Below are 18,160 nucleotides of genomic sequence, written 5' to 3'. Positions count from 1 at the left end.
TAGCGGATTTTACTAACGCATCTTTCAACTATTGATTATAAACATAACCATTATTATGCCATAATATAGCAAAATGCAGCCAACGTCATATAGCTTTAAACAACAACTAACTAACTAACAAAATAGACTAATAATGTATTTTTCCTTGATATTTCCATATCATGCTGTACCTAACTAACAATACCATAAAATTTAAATAATGGCCAACTTTCTGTCATGTTCCTTATTTTGACAGTTCAAATATAGCTAAACTAATGAGATTTCGAAATGGATAACACTATTACAAAGCTTTTATACGAATTTCAAAATAAGACAATTAATTTATAGTCATCGTGTCGAACTCACTACTAGTTAACCAACATGAAGCAAAGCTGAAATTTAAACTAACGAACTCAAATGTATTGAAGACAGAATTACAATTCGAGGTTCATTTATTTGTCATGTTGAAAGCTTTGCATGACATGAGTTTACAGATATGTACCTGGAATTGAAGGTAGAAGAAGTAGATTTCAGCAGTAGCAGCAGTAACAAAGCAACATAATATACCAATAACTCAGCAGGTTTGATCAAGACCCGTGAAACCAGACGAGCAGTAACGAAATTTTAAGAAAAATTTCAGATTTGAAACAAACAATACCAATAAACAGACCCGGGCAGATTCCAGAAAACAATGTTTCTGATTTTTCTTTTCTTCTTCTACGTTTGTTTCAGATTGTATGTGTGTGTGTGTGTTCTCTTTTTTGTTTCTTTTTCTGTTTTCTTCCTCTCTCTTTTTTCAGATTTTCTATTTCTGATTTTTCTCAATGTATCTCTCTCTATTTTCAGATTTCTCTCTGTCTCCCTCTTCTAAAAAAATCTGATCTATCTCAAAATCTCTCTTTCTAAAATCTGATCTCTCTTTTAAAATTCCCTTCTTCCCCTAATGCCTTAAAAATCAGATCCTTTCTTCTAATGTTTGTCCCTGTATTTATACAGGTCTGCCCCCCTCTCTTAAGTGCTGCCTGGACCCCCCTTTTGTTATCTAAGGCAGATTTTCCCTTAAAATCTGCCACTGAACTGCTTTTTCTTATTCAAACAGCACTAAGGATACCTTTACTTTATTTTCAGCCCCTCCACTTCCTTTGGTTTCCTATTATCCTATTAGATTAACAGTCACTAACATTCCACTTTCAGCACACTAGCACTAACACTGTTTTTTACTGTTTCATTCCCAGAAATGTCCTGAAATCCTACTGTTATTACTGCCCATTAATACAAAATCAGAATCTATTACAAAACAGATTTTAAAATCTGTTCAGGCTTAATTATCCTTCTGATTTAAACAGCTAGAACCAATCCTAATCAATTTCCTAACACAGTTGTATCTAATCAACCCTTGTAAACTTGAATTCAAACTTAACATCACAATAATATTACACTGAATTCAGTACACTAATTCAAACTGAACTTCAACTTTGAACTAAAATCAAACAAATACAGGAACATTGTCAATATACTGACAATGCCCTGAAACTTAATGTTCAGGAAACAATATATACACAACATTTATTTTGACAGACTCATTGAAATATAAACAAAGGTGATTTAACTGACGAGTATTAATTAAACTGATTATCTACAACATTTGTCAACAAACAGTCTATAAAAATAGAAACAGATTGTTTCAATCAGTATTATCATAAACGAGAATTCATAATATAAATAATCGACGAACTTAATCGAGTTGATTATACACATTATAAACAATCATAACAAACAGAAATATTGCTATAATTCTGATCAAATAAAACAGGTATGAGATAGAATCATAGAATCAAACAAACAAATATGAAAAAATTACACCAGCTACTAAAACAAACAACATTATACACATAGGAAACAAAAGAAAAATAGGGAAAATACCTTTACTTCTTCAAATACACACGGACACAGGGGCAACTTGGATTTGAGCTTTTGAAATCAAACAGACCTTAGTCGAAGTATTTTCAACTGAAAATACTTCGACTAAGGTCGATTAGACCCCAACCTTTTATTTAATTTGGGGCAGAACCCAAAAATTGAAATTTTTAGGGTTTCTGATTCTTGGATCTTAAATTCGAACACTTCTGGGCAGATTCGAAGGGAACCAAAGATGACACAAGGGTGAGGGAAGCCTAGGGGTCATTTGGTGTTAATTTGGAAGGAATCTGAGTGAGTTCATATTTGATTCGAACCTTCAAAAGAAGATTCGAAGAGTTCTGAGGGGATTCGAACCAAACCAACACTAGATCCATAGCTAGGGTAGTTAGGGGAAGCTACAGTGTGAATTTGGAGACCATCGGAGAGGGTTGAGTTTTCAGACCAACCTTCGATTTAAGATTCGAAGAGTTGGGGTCTGATTCAAAGGAAACTAATCCTGGATCCGTAAAGAGGGGGTTGTGAGGAGTCTGGGGTGTTAAGGTGGTGACCGGCGGCGTTGTTGCCGCCGGGTTTCAGGCGATGGGATGCTAGGGCGGCTAGGGTTAGGGGTGTGCTTTCGGAGAAGATGATGAATAGTGAAGAGGGGGGGTGTTTAGTTAGGGGCCGGGGTAGGGATTTGGACTTATATAGGGACGGGGTGGATTGATGCTGACCGTTAGATCAGGCAGAATGAATGGCCAGGATCTATTTACTTAACCAAACGATGTCGTTTGGTTTAAGTTGGGGGGACGGGTTGAACCGGGTACTGGATCGGGTAAGGATTATGGGTTAGGTTTGTAGGATCTCAGCCGTTGGATGGATTTAATCCAACGGCCCTTGATGAAGGACGACCAAACGTTGTCGTTTTGGTTCGTTTGAATTGGACCGGATATGGGAGTGTTGGGATTGGGCTGTGGAGGGTTAAATTGTTTGGGCCTGATTTTTGTTTAGGATTTTTGGCCCAGATCCGACTTCTTTTTAATTTCCAATTTAATTATTAAAATCCTAATTAAAATTATAAAAACAAGAATTAACTTTACAAGACATTAATCAACCTTTAACAATTATTAACACATAGACAAAAATATTAATCACATAGTGAAACATTAAAATTAGAACAAATGCATATTTTTGTAATTTTATTTTTAATCAATTATTAAATGCATAATTAAATCCTAGATATGCATGAAACATGTATTTTTATTTTTATTTTTGTTTAATTATAACAAAGCAAACATTTACGGACAACACAAATAATTAACAAACACCACACAAATTCTAAAAATTGCACAGTAAAAGAGATTAATTTTATTTTTGATTTATTTTGGAGTAGTTTTTGTGAGGCAAAAATCACGTGCTCACAGCTGCCCCTCTTTGTGCGGAAACTCAAAGAGTTTTCGTGCAAAGATAAAGTGAGCGGATACGAGCAATTTTTGCCCGTTCAAATACTCTGTGGGAAGCATTTTTTGAAAGATTTGACCGAACCTCTGCTTCAAAGGTTTCCTACATATCCTTGGCTATAAAGGAATCAGGTCAATGTAGTTCGGGAAATTTTGGGTAGCTGGGACTACCATGGGACTGTGAAGTTACTGCTGTTTTGTGCTGCTTTTACTGCTTGTTGAACTCCTTATTACATCTTGCTTCAAAGGTAATACAAAAAGCTAAACTAGACTATGGTACATGAATTATAAAATCTTATCTAGATCATGCCCTTGCGTTTCTTGTTGTCTTGATATCTTGGTGACTCTTGGGCATTTGGCTTATTCCGCATTCCCTTTCATTGTGTCCCGTATTTTCTTTCTCTGTTTGGGACTCTTGTTGTTTCCTGCTAGGGACTTTGTTGGACTCCTCTGCTTTATTGACTCTAAGTGTGCTCCTTTCTCATATGAGCGGGCTTTTGATTTCAATACTTCAATTATATTCCCTTGTTCTCCAGGTGGGCGCCTGATTTCTGCTGCTTCAGTTGTATTCCCTTATTCTCCAGGTGGCGCCTGACTTCTGCTTCCTTTTTCATCCTTCCTTTGTCCTTGTTCTCCAGGTGGACGCCTGATTTCCTCCTTTCTTTGTCCTTGTTCTCCAGGTGGACGCCTGATTTCTTCTTTAATTTTTTTATCCTCATTCTCCAGGTGGACGCCTGATTTCTTCTTTAATTCTTCATCCTCATTCTCCAGGTTGACGCCTGATTTCTTCTTTATCTTTCATCCTCATTCTCCAGGTGGACGCCTGATTTCTTTTTTAATTCTTCATCCTCATTCTCCAGGCGGACGCCTGATTTCTTCTTCAATTCTTCATCCTCATTCTCCAGGTGGACGCCTGATTTCTTCTTTAATTCTTTATCCTCATTCTCCAGGTGGACGCCTGACTTCTTCTTAATTTTTCATCCTCATTCTCCAGGTGGACGCCTGATTTCTTCAATTCTTCATCCTCATTCTCCAGGTGGACGCCTGACTTCTTCTTTAATTCTTCATCCTCATTCTCCAGGTGGACGCCTGATTTCTTCTTAATTTTTCATCCTCATTCTCCAGGTGGACGCCTGACTTCTTCTTGAATTCTTCATCCTCATTCTCCAGGTGGACGCCTGACTTCTTCTTAAATTTTTCATCCTCATTCTCCAGGTGGACGCCTGATTTCTTTTTTAATTCTTCATCCTCATTCTCCAGGTGGACGCCTGACTTCTTCTTCAATTCTTCATCCTCATTCTCCAGGTGGACGCATGATTTCTTCTTAAATTTTTCATCCTCATTCTCTAGGTGGACGCCTGATTTCTTCTTAAATTCTTCATCCTCATTCTCCAGGTGGACGCCTGATTTCTTCTTAAATTTTTCATCCTCATTCTCCAGGTGGACGCCTGATTTCTTCAATTCTTCATCCTCATTCTCCAGGTGGACGCCTGATTTCTTCTTAAATTCTTCATCCTCATTCTCCAGGTGGACGCCTGACTTCTTCTTAAATTTTTTTCATCCTCATTCTCCAGGTGGACGCCTGACTTCTTCTTGAATTTTTCATCCTCATTCTCCAGGTGGACGCCTGATTTCTTCTTAATTTTTCATCCTCATTCTCCAGGTGGACGCCTGACTTCTTCTTAATTTTTCATCCTCATTCTCCAGGTGGACGCCTGATTTCTTCTTAAATTTTTTACCGGGTGTTTCCTGACACAAATGTTGTTTTTGCCCCTGTTTTAAATCAAAGAAAACTTCGTTAGTTTAAAGCAGGGTGGTTAACTGGGGCATTCTTGCCGATGGTGGGGCTTCTCTTCGTCTTGTTTTATCGCCTTGGAATGGTTGAAATGACTGTTCTGTCCTTGTAATTGATCCTTGACTATAGGATCACCAACTGTTGTTTTTACTTCAAACCCTTTTAATCATAATCATATGTCTCTCCTGACATTGCTGATCCACTTTTGATTCCATTTTTCTTCCACCCATATCTTATTTTTTATCCTATTACCTCCTGCCCATCATGGCCTTATTTCTGTCCTATGCAACCCTGAATTTTGGTAGTATACCTTGACATTCCTTCTTATTTGTTTGGAATAAAACTCATCTCAAAAGCTTTAGAAGTAAGATTATTAGTGACGAAAACATGACGATTTCGAAAATCTAGAATGAAAAGAAAAATCCAAATTTGGATGACTGTGGGAGAAAAAATAAAGGACTTATCTGATTGGAGTCACTAGCACCAATGATCATGGTATGCATTTTGGATTAATCAACCCAGTCTTTTAATCAATCTCCTTTTGATTGTCTCATTTTGTTTTCCCCAAAATTTCCATAACCCAACTTCATTTTTCATTTTACACACATGTTTGACTTGCAATATCGCAAAGAGTTTTCACCGACAAGCCTTCCTCATTTGTTCATTTTTTACTTCCTTTTCGCCTTATGATGCCTGTGAAGGTTTTCACCAATAAGACTCTCTCATTTTACTTTCTCTCATCTTCTGTCGTCTTACGGTGCCCGTGTGGGTTTTCACCTATAAGACTCTCTCATTTTACTTTCTTTCATCTTCCGTCGTCTTACGGTGCCCGTGTGAGTTTTCACCTATAAGACTCTCTCATTTTTACTTTCTTTTCTTGTTTGGACCAGAGTGTTATGAACCATCTTCATTTTCTTGACTCAACACTTTTCTAAGATTGATCGAAAGGTCTTTTTGGTATGTGGTTGAAAATGGAAAGGTATCAAAAATGTTAAACAGCTTTGATATTACAACTCTTGGAATCTTTTTCTTATTTCCAATACAATTCCTGCCCCAGTTTCTTGATTGGGGTCTCTTAATGTTTCTTTTTGTGCACATTATGCATATCGTGCACCCTATGACCGAGCCGTGAGGCGCCTACGTATCCTTCTTTGAGGAATCAGGTCAAACGTAGTTCACTACAATAATAGTGATTTTTTTTATATCATTTTAATATATATTTGATTTTCATCGATTCCAAGAGAGGGTAGGAAAGAAACAAATATGGCTCAAAGGGGAAGCAAAGGGTATAGTGTTTGGATAGCATAATAAATTGCCTTTGTCATTCCAATCTTCGAAATAATGCTAAATACAAACATTCAAAACGTTATGCATAATATCTCTTTACCGCGTCAGAATTGATAGCCATGTCTATGCATTTGCCTTCAATATCTGTTAAGCATAGTGCACCATTCGATAATACTCTGGTCACAATGAATGGTCCTTGCCAATTCGGGGCAAATTTGCCTGTTGCCTCAACCTGATGTGGAAGAATACGTTTCAGCACATGTTGACCCACTTCAAACTTTCGTGGATGCACCTTTTTGTTGTATGCTCTTGCTATTCTTCTTTGATACAATTGGCCATGACATACTGCGGCCAATCGTTTTTCATCAATCAAGTTTAACTATTCCAGACGGGTTTTGACCCATTCATCATCATCAATCTTTGCTTCGGCGATGATCCGAAGGGAAGGAATCTCAACTTCTGCAGGAATTACTGCTTCAGTGCCATATACCAACAAATAAGGGGTTGCTCCTACTGAAGTGCGAACAGTAGTGCGATATCCCAATAACGCAAATGGTAGTTTTTCATGCCATTGTCTTGAACCTTCTACCATTTTCCGAAGTATCTTCTTTATGTTTTTGTTGGCTGCCTCGACTGCTCCATTCGCCTTGGGCCGATATGGGGTAGAGTTGCGATGTGTAATCTTAAACTGTTGACATACTTCCCTCATTAAGTTACTGTTAAGATTAGCACCATTATCTGTGATGATCACATTTGGGATTCCGAATCGACATATGATATTTGAGTGAACAAAATCGACCACAGCTTTCTTGGTCACTGATTTGAATGTTTTGGCCTCAACCCATTTGGTAAAATAATCAATGGCTACCAGAATGAACCTGTGCCCATTGGATGCTGTCGGCTCAATTGGTCCAATCACATCCATGCCCCAGGCGATGAAGGGCCATGGTGCTGACATTGTGTGCAACTCGGATGGTGGAGAATGAATCGAATCTCCGTGTATCTGGCATTGATGACACTTGCGCACAAAACTGATACAATCTCGCTCCATGATAAGCCAATAATAACCAGCTCGGAGGATTTTCTTTGCCAACACATATCCGCTCATGTGGGGTCCGCAAACTCCCGAATGTACTTCCGACATGACAGCTGTAGCTTGTCTGGCATCTATGCATCTTAATAATCCAAGGTCTGGTGTTCTTTTATACAAAACTCCTCCGCTTAAGAAGAATCCATTTGCCAATCGCCTAATGGTTCTCTTTTGATCCCCTGTGGCTTGTGCTGGATATATCCCCATCCTGATATACTCCTTGATGTCGTGGAACCACGGTTCACCGTCAAATTCCTCTTCAACCATATTGCAATAAGCGTGCTAATCGTGGACTTGAATATGTAGTGGATCTACATAAGCTTTGTTTGGATGGTGCAACATTGATGCCAGGGTAGCCAATGCATCGACAACCTCATTATGGATCCTTGGAATATGTCGGAACTCCACTGATTGAAACCGCTGACAAAGATCATGTAGACATTGTCGGTATGGTATGAGCTTCAAGTCTCGGGTTTCCCATTCTCCTTGAATTTGATGTACCAGAAGATCCGAATCTCCCATGACTAAGATTTCCTGGATACCCATGTCTGCGGCTAGCCTTAACCCCAAAATACAAGCTTCATATTCAGCCATATTATTGGTGCAATAAAATCGTAGTTGAGCCGTAACAGGATAGTGATGCCCTGTTTCAGAAATGATTACAGCTCCTATCCCGACTCCTTTCATGTTAGCGGCCCCATCAAAGAAAAGTTTCCAGCCAGGTTTTTCAATTTGCTTCATCTCATCGATATGCATTATTTCTTCATCAGGAAAATAGGTTTTCAATGGCTCGTACTCCTCGTCGACCGGGTTTTCAGCTAAATGATCGGCCAGTGCTTGGGCTTTCATTGCAGTCCGAGTCACATAGATGATGTCAAATTCTGTGAGCAATATCTGCCACTTTGCAAGTCTTCCCGTTGGCATAGGCTTTTGAAAAATATATTTCAACGGATCCAGACGCGAAATGAGGTAAGTAGTGTAGGACGACAAATAGTGTTTTAATTTTTGAGCTACCCAAGTCAGGGCGCAACATGTCTTCTCTAGATGAGTATACTTAACCTCATAAGCTGTGAATTTCTTGCTAAGGTAGTAGATGGCATGTTCTTTTCTGCCGGTGAGGTCATGTTGCCCCAATACACAACCAAACGAATTTTCCAAGACCGTTAAGTAAAGAATTAGAGGTCTTCCTGGCTCCGGTGGGACCAGCACGGGTGGGTTTGACAAGTATCCTTTTATCTTATCAAACGCTTCTTGACACTCATCGGTCCATTTGACCGCAATATCCTTTTTCAACAATTTGAAAATAGGCTCACAGGTTGTCGTGAGCTGAGCAATAAACCTGCTGATGTAATTCAACCTCCCTAACAAACTCCTTACTTCAGTTTTGTTCCTTGGAGGTGGCAATTCTTGGATGGCTTTGATTTTTGATGGGTCTAGCTAGATGCCTCGCCGACTGACTATGAATCCCAGCAACTTTCTCGATGGAACTCCAAATGCGCATTTGGCAGGGTTAAGCTTGAGGTTGTACCTGCGAAGTCTTAAGAAGAATTTCCTCAAATCCCCAACGTGGTCGGCCTGATGCTTTGATTTTATGATCACATCGTCCACGTACACCTCAATCTCCTTGTGTATCATATCATGAAACACTGTGGTCATCGCTCTCATGTAGGTTGCTCCGGCGTTCTTCAAACCGAATGGCATTACCCGGTAGCAATAAGTTCCCCATGGTGTGATGAATGCTATCTTTTCTACATCTTCCTCATCCATCAGAATTTGATGATACCCGGCATAACAATCCACAAATGATCCTATCTCATGCTTGGCACAATTATCGATCAAAATATGGATATTGGGTAATGGGAAATTATCCTTCGGGCTTGCTTTGTTGAGATTGCGATAATCGACGCATACTCTGATCTTGCCGTCTTCCTTTGGCACAGGAACGATATTAGCCAACCAAACAGGGTATCGAGTGACTCGAATGACCTTTGCCTCCAATTGTTTGGTGATTTATTCCTTAATTATCATACTCATATCAGGCTTGAACTTTCTCAATTTTTGTTTGACAGGAGGCACCGTTGGATCAGTGGGCAATTTGTGAACCACTAAGTCAGTGCTCAAACCTGGCATGTCATCATACGACCATGCAAAAACATCTTTGAATTCTATGAGTGTTTTAATTAACTCTTCCCGTGTCTCTGGTTCAAGGTGGACACTTATTTTAGTCTCTTGGATGTTATCCGTGTCCCCTATATTGATGTCTTCGGTATCACCCAAGTTAGGTTTGGTTTTTTCTTCAAAATGAATTAACTCTTTACTAATCTCTTCGAAAGCCTCATCTTCATCATATTCTGATTCATAATCACAATATATTTCTTGAATTATTATTTCGGAACCGGATTGATTTTTAAGACTGGGCTGAGGATTCCTCATGCATGCCATATCACTAGAGTCAGCGTAAAAAGAACTGTACAGGAAAGAAGAAAAAGAAAAGAAAACTATCAGGAATGATAATAAAAAGGAAACTGCTTTTTATTGGATGATGAAAGATAACAAGGTTTGCACACTTCAAACAAACTGTAAGATAAGCATTGGGGTTACAACCCTGAAGTAACCCAAACAAACTGAAGGAAAATCAAAATAAATTACCAAGACCCCTTTCGAACGGGGAGAGGAGTGGTTTCCCAATTATTGAGCCTTGTCTCTGGCCTGACGAATTGCACTTCTGTGTTGCTAAAACTTTCACTGCTTTCCACCATATTCACATCGTCGAACAATTTCTCGAATCTTTCAATTAATTCCTCCTCAGGCTTTACCAAGGATTTAGGAATTGTTGTTATCGGGCGATTTTTAGCACCGATCTTGACAAAAGACTTTGATAGATGTGGGACTGGTTTTGGAAGAACCCATGCCTTTTGTTTCAGCTTTCTGGCCTTTCTCGCCTCGGTGACAGTGGGTATGAATCCCAAACCAAATGTTCCCCAGTTCTCGGGGAGAGATACTGGTTGTATAATTCCTTGCAAAGATGAGCCCAAACCCTTGCCGGGTATAAAACCATTTTTAATATTTCATAGGCTACCATGACTGATGCAGAGGTTATCTTTGGATTTGGAATGTACTTCCCCTCTAGAATTTTCTCTACCGACACTGTATCGGACACTTGGTATACCCATGGTCCCTGGTCATTTTCTATTTCCCTCGACCGGTACAATGGCACTGCTGTGAGCATTTAAACTTTCTTCCCCATGCACAACTATTTCTTGATGATCCCATTCAAACTTGACCGCCTGGTGTAGTGTTGACGGGACTGCTTTAGCAGCATGGATCCATGGTCGACCCAACAACAAGTTATAAGAAACAGTTATGTCCAGTACTTGAAACTCCATTGTGAATTCAATTGGCCCTATTGTCAATTCCAACACTATGTCGCCACATGAATCTCTGCTTCCACTGTCAAACCCCCGTACGCAAATACTATTCTTCTGGATCCTCTCCTCTTTGATTTTCAATTTGCTTAAAGTGGAGAGAGGGCAGATGTTTGCACTCGACCCGTTGTCAACCAATACCCGGGTTACTATGGAGTTTTCACATTTCACGGTGAGGTAAAGAGCTCTATTGTGCTCAGTCCCTTCCACAGGCAATTCGTCATCAGAAAATGTAATTCTATTCGCCTCAAAGATTCTGTTGGCTATTCTTCCCAAATGATTTACAGAGATTTTATCGGGAACGTGAGCCTCATTCAAGATTTTCATCAAAGCCAGACGGTGCTCCTCTGAATGGATCAGTAATGACAACAATGAAATTTGAGCGGTGTCTTCTTCAATTGATCCACAACAGAATAGTCATGGAGTTTCATTTTTCTTAAAAACTCTTCCGTTTCTTCTTCCGTCACAACTCTCTTTATGGGTGTTGGATTATTTTTAGTTTTTCTTAACTCTTCGGGAGTAAAACATCTTCCTGAACGAGTCAAGCCTTGCACCTCACAGACTTCTTCCTTAACTTCTTTTCCCTTGTACATTACAGTCACCCGTTCATAGTTCCATGGAATAGCTTTGTTGTTGATCACTGGTAGCTGGGTTACAGGTTTGATAATAACCCGATCTATACGGGCTCCTTCCACGACTATAATGGGTTTGCTGGCAACCCCTGGTACTATCACTTTCAACCTTTCCTGCTTTGTGTCAACTTTGCTCGGAGACCCCTTTTCGACTACCACAGATGGTTCATCACCTTTTCTGTTCTGCTTAGGTACCGGCTTCTCCTCTGTTAACTGCTTATCTGGCTTGGCTTCATGAGACCTGATCAACATGACAGTTTGTGACGGCTTCTTTGTCTCCCTATCAACTTGTATGATTTCTATCATATTGGCCTCCTGATGGGCTGACATTGGATTTCTGTTGATATTGGGAGCTTCGGGGGTTTGAACCTCAATTTTATTAGTATCAATCAACTCTTGTATTGCATTTTTTAAATGCCAACATTTTTCCGTATCATGGCCTGGTGTACCAGAGCAATACTCACAGCTAATGGTGTAGTCCAGATTCTTTGGGGGAGGATTGGGTAGCTTGGATTGTATTGGTCTTAGCATGTCCAGCTGTCTCAGCCTGTGGAACAGACTAGTGTAAGACTCTCCCAATGGAGTGTAGGTTTTCTTTTTCTGTTCCCTTTCTCCTCTGAATGCCGGCCTAGGCCTGAAACCTGGTCCGGGATAGGCTCGTGGGTAAGTACCTGGTATGGCAGGAGCGCGCCAATTAGTGTGAATAGGTGGCTGATTGTATGCTTGTGCGTGGTTAATGGAAAAATGAGACTCCGAAGGGTGATAGTAGTCTTGGGATGAATTGTGGTGGTAAGTTGACTGGTGAGGTCGTTGTTGATTATAGCAAGGCGGTGAACCTCTGGGTCCCAACCAAATTCCTGAATCAACTACCGCTGCTTCCTCTTTCTTCTTTCTTCCGATTCCTCCTACCCCGCCTTGAATGGCTTGAGTAGTTGCCTTAATTGCTGAATAGCTCATAATTTTATTTGTCTTGAGGCCTTCTTCCACCATACCTCCCATCTTCACTACTTCGTTGAATGATTTCCCTACTGCTGAAACCAAATGGGCATAGTAAGTTGGTTCCAAGGCTTGGAGGAAGTAGTCTACCATTTCACTCTCCTTCATAGGAGGATCCACTCTTGCTGCCTGTTCTCTCCACCGGAAGCCATACTCTCTGAAACTTTCATTGTGTTTCTTCTCAAATTTTGTCAAAGATAGTCGATCTGGGATGATTTCCAGATTGTATTGGAAATGGTATGCAAATGCCTGTGCCAGGTCATCCCAGGTGTACCATCTCCCATGGTCCTGGCGTGTATACCATTCCAAAGCTGATCCGCTTAGACTTTGACTGAAGTAAGCCATCAATAATTCGTCTTTTCCCCCAGCTCGTCGCATCTTGCTACAGAAACCCCTTAAGTGGGCTACTGGGTCGCCGTGCCCATTGTATAGGTCAAATTTGGGCAACTTGAAGCCAACTGGCAATTGCACATTTGGGAATAAGCATAAATCTTTGTAGGCCACACTGACCTGTCCTCCTAACCCTCGCATGTCTCGGAATGATTGTTCTAGGCTTTTGACCTTTCTGAACATCTTTTCTTGTTCAGCATTTTTGACTGGTTTGTCAATTTCGGTTGGGAGGTCAAAACGAGGAGTAGTTGAATGGATTTCGGAGGCCTTGAAGGTGGGCTCCGGGGGGTAATATTGATTGTCCTGGGCCTGGAATATGGGCTCACTAGGAGATTTGTGGAATGTAGCCGGGGGAGGTGCTACGAAAACAGGAGTCACTGGTGGAGGAAAGTATGGAACTGGTTTCGGAGGGGGAGACTGCGGTGTCTCAGAGGTGGTGCCTCGGTAGTGTTGGTAGATGGGGAAATTTGGGGATAATTCAGTGGTAAGATTATCCTGAGTTTGGGCCATTGATGGAGCAGGGTTAGTTGGGTAAGATGGGGGTGACTGCCCTGTAGACCAGGCCTGGTACATTTCAGCCATTTGCTGCTTGAGTTTAAACATCTCTTCTTTCATTTTCCCGACATCCATCTCCTCTAGCTCAATACCTGTGTCAACATCTGGGATAGACATACTTTCGGGTATTGGTCCTTTTGATCTCGTGTGATAATGATAATATGCCAGTATACTCTTTAGAAACTAACTGCTTGAATTATGGAATTGAACAAACTTGTTAATTTTAAGAGTTTAACACATATATAATTACACGTTGAGATGCAATGCTCCTAGACAAATAACCCATTTCTATTATGCATTTGCTCGGCTGCTTGCGTTATCCCAGCTTTTCTTGGTCTTTATTATTGCTCACTTTTATTTTATTTATTATATTCCTTATTGTGGTGGTCGAATCTTATAGAGATTGCCTACGTATCATGCCCCCGCATGAATCAGACCTTGCGTAGTTCGGACATAAGGCAAACACTTTTATTCATTATACAAAGATGGAACAGACATTACATTTGAAAACCTTATAAGAAAATGGTTTGAAACACACACATTTAAATAAAAATAAAAGATACAACTCTTAACATCTCACAACATGCCCCACTTTCCACTTTTGTTGTAAATCATTGGATTATCTGTTCAATGTGGGGCTTGACCTGGATGACCTCCCAGCGTACGATACATCCTTTCCAACTCCATTGCTAGATGACGAGCAAAAATGGGTGCATGCTCTGTAATCCTTTCATAATCCATTCCTTGGCAGTTTACATAACTTTGAGAGGTGTAGACCGCCAGGTCGTGGATTTGTGCCCTGAAATCTTGGAGACGTTGGTCTTGGTTCTGCAATTGCTGCTGGCGAGTGGTGACTATATCTCTGACACGGTCTTCACGATCTAGAGCTGACTCTAATAGAGCTCGGAGTCTGGCCTGCTCTAATCTTGCCTGCGCTCTTTCTCTGTCGATGTCCGCTTGTTGATGTTCTCTGTTGTATCTTCTTGCCTCTTCTAGTTGTGCACGAAGTTGGTCTTCTGATCGTATCCAATGGTCTTTTTGCTTCTTGAATTGTGCCCTGTCTTCTTCGGATTGCCTTACTTGGCGTTCCTTATTAGATCTGGCTTCTTCGTTTAATTGTTGGATTCTTTCTTTAGCTTTGCTCAACGCCCTTTCGTTTTCCGCAAGAATGGAATCATAATCTTGCATTCTTTCAAAAAGATTGGCGATGGTTTTTTGATCCTTCCAACTCCTCATTGGTGCTTCAGAAACTCTTTTCATTTTTCGAAATCGAGCGTGAAGATTTTCATTCTCACAAGCTAAACTCTTCTTTTCGCCTTCGGCTTCTTGTGCTTGCAAATCTTTCTCCAGACTGAGGCTCCTCAGATTTTCCTTTAGGGCATGGATAGTTGTTTTGTACCCTTTTTCCTTTTCTCCCCAGATCAACCGCTCTTGGATTTTATCATTAAAGCTTTGAATATGGGGTTTTTTTGTTGGCCTTCTTAGCTCAGGTTCTGGTACATCATCCACGCGAGACCGTTCCTCAAACCACCTTGCATATCCAGAATTTATCTCACCCTTTGTAGTGTCTGGGACTTGAGTATCACTTTTCAAGTATCACCATCCATTCCACATCTGCTGAATTAGAGCCTCGGGAATAGTGGCTTCCGGGTGTAATTCGATTACTTGCATACTCAAATCTTCATCATCAGGAACTACTTGGTATCTCCCTAGTTGTCTTAGGACTCTTAGGGGTGCATATGGATGGATGCTTCTCAATCCCAATAGTAGCAAATAACTATTTGAGGTTGACATGTGTATCACTTCCCTCATCGGGATCCATCCCAAAGTCCACTCAATTTCATTTGCCGTTAAAACCCTTAGATGAGATACCCATGCTTCTATCCCTTCTGGGGGCTTATAATCTTTTGTTCTTTCCTCATAACTCTCGATGCAATTATCATTGCTTGGCCCATACTGTATGATCTTGGGCTGTTGTTGGAGATGTTCAATCACCCACATTTGCAACAAAATTTTGCATCCTTCGAAGACTTTTGCTCCTGATTTACATAAAGTCAATGCCCGATAAATGTCTGAGAGAATGATGGGGACAAGGGTGTGATTCTCCTTGGTGGTGAGGACCTGCACAACTTTCGCGGTGCGAATATCAATTGTTCGCTCTTTGTTTGGGAAGACCATGATTCCTAGAAAAGCCACTATGAAGGCGAAGCGACGGTGAATCTGCCAGGTGTCTTTGTTTTGCTTGTTAGTAAGGCCTTTCTCATGAATTTCAAATCCATCTGGCTTTCCGAACCTTGAATACAAGAAGTTGAAAGAACAACATCCATTGATGACATTGCTTTTCCTGATTTGACTGCTGATGTTCAGAAGACCGAAGAATCGATGTACCGAGGGAGCCTTTGTGAATATCAGGTTTTGATTTCTTAGACTTCCGTCAAAACCAGCATATCCAGCTATCTCCTCTAATGTAGGAGTAAGCTCGAAATCAGAGAAACGAAAGACATTGTGAACAGGGTCCCAAAAAGTTACTAACGCCGCAATCAGATCATCACGTGGTTTAACTTTCATAATATCCGTGAGATTTCCCAAATGCTTGACGACCCATTTTTGACCATCTTCGCCTAATTCATACAACCACATTTGAAGTTGAAATAGAAACTCGTCTGTATTCGTGGATGGGCGGTTTTGTGTGGTGCTCATTTTGTATCTGAAATTTAATTTTAATAAAGTCAAGACTCATTTTGAAAATATATAAAAAAAAATCATTTTCAATTTTTTATTTATTAAACACCTTTATTTCAAGATTTAAAACTATTTTTCTTTTGGGAATTTCTTAAAACAACCCATTTTATTCCTCGATTCTCACAATGATTTCAATTAAGCTGGTCAACAAGCATATTCGAGGCAAATGAATGCACAGGTAGCAAGTAGGATGCATCGGGATGGTCTTTTTATTTCGGGTTCACCTGTCCTAGACAAACCCAACCCCTGTGTTGAGTCTCCAAGGTCAGATGTACATGATGCAAATAGACGTTCCTACTAGGGATCCGGTACATGGCTGAGTTATTCTAGGTAAAAACCTGAGGCATATTGTTCTAAACCTGGCTTACCCAAACGGACAGTTTGAGCCGAAGTGGGGGCAACGTACCGGGAGCACGAAAGTCTACCCGGCCTAGTTACTTGTCCCAACTTCGTCTTATTTGGTATGACTTTAACAGAAAGGTGGGCCACGCGCACGTGTGCACCATAAATTTAGAAGACTCAGAAAGAAGGGGTTTCGTAGCAGTTGTATATATCCACAATTCAAATAATATTAAAACGGTAAAAAGCAACATTTAGCATATTAAGCATATAAACAGTTGAAAATCATATAGTAAATAAAGCCAATTATCACAGTTATTTTAAGCTCGAATTCTTTAAACCCTGAACCAGTGGTTCTGGGTTACAGGTTACGCCACTTTTATCCCCAGCAGAGTCGCCAGAGTTGTCACACCTCCTTTTTCCGCGCCCGCGAGGGTGCGTAGGGAGTTTTCTCCAATTAAAGGACAGTCGAAACGAGATTGGTTTATTTGTTTCAGAGTCGCCACCTGGGAATTTTAAGGCGTCCCAAATCACCGGTTTTAATCCCTGAATCGAGGAGAATATGACTCTGTTTGTTCTTCTGCGAACCAGAAATCCTGAGTAAGGAATTCTGTTAATCCGGAAGAAGGTGTTAGGCATTTCCGAATTCCGTGGTTCTAGCACGGTCGCTCAACTGTTTTTATTCTTGGCTTAATTATCTTGATTTTACTAAATACCCTTTTTCTTGCTACTTGATTTTATTACCGCTTTTGTTTAGATTGTTTACAATTATATAAACGAATCACGCGTACGTATATTCGTATTATATACCTTTTATAATCATAGAGAATCGTGCCACGCATACGTGTACACAAAAGGTTGATAATATTTTTTATATTTTTATTATAAAAATATACCATACGTTCGAAATTAAATTAAAATTAAGAACACCGTCGTCCTTTTTGTATAATTAAGTAGTGAACCTCACATCTCGGGTTTTTATGAAATTGATAATGATATTCTCCGAGAAATCCCTTTTATTAAATATTCGATCGAAATCGCGCGAACGCATAATCCGAATTGCTTTTAGAAATATAATCAGGTTACGCAAACGTATCCCTAATCACAAAAATATTCTTGATGGTAGTGTAAATTTGTTTACAAATTGTTTATTACATCCATATTATTTTTATATGAAAGGTCATGGTAAATCATTATTTGAGACGCCTCTAAATTTCTTGAAGAGAATTCTCAATTTATTGAGGGTCAACCACAGATTATATATATATATATATATATATATATATATATATATATATATATATATTTATGAATTATATTCCGCAAAAAAAATCATTCGTATTTATGGAGTAAAAATGAACAACGCGTAATTAATACTATCATTTTTCTCGTAAATGCAATACGTATGTGCTAAAAAATGAATTGCGTATGAAACTAAAAAAATTGATTTATGAAAGGAAGAGATGTTTTCGAAGAATTTTCATTATTTTATTTAGAGCAAAGGCTATTTTATCTTCTTAAAATTAGTACAGTATATAAGCTTAATCCCCTTCTACATCACTTGTTCTTAA

This window comes from Nicotiana tabacum, chromosome 1, assembly GCF_000715075.1.
Source record: "Nicotiana tabacum cultivar K326 chromosome 1, ASM71507v2, whole genome shotgun sequence".
In the NCBI taxonomy this organism is placed as follows: domain Eukaryota; kingdom Viridiplantae; phylum Streptophyta; class Magnoliopsida; order Solanales; family Solanaceae; genus Nicotiana; species Nicotiana tabacum.
The sequence above is the reverse complement of the archived record's forward strand: the minus strand, read 5'-3'. Positions refer to the sequence as shown.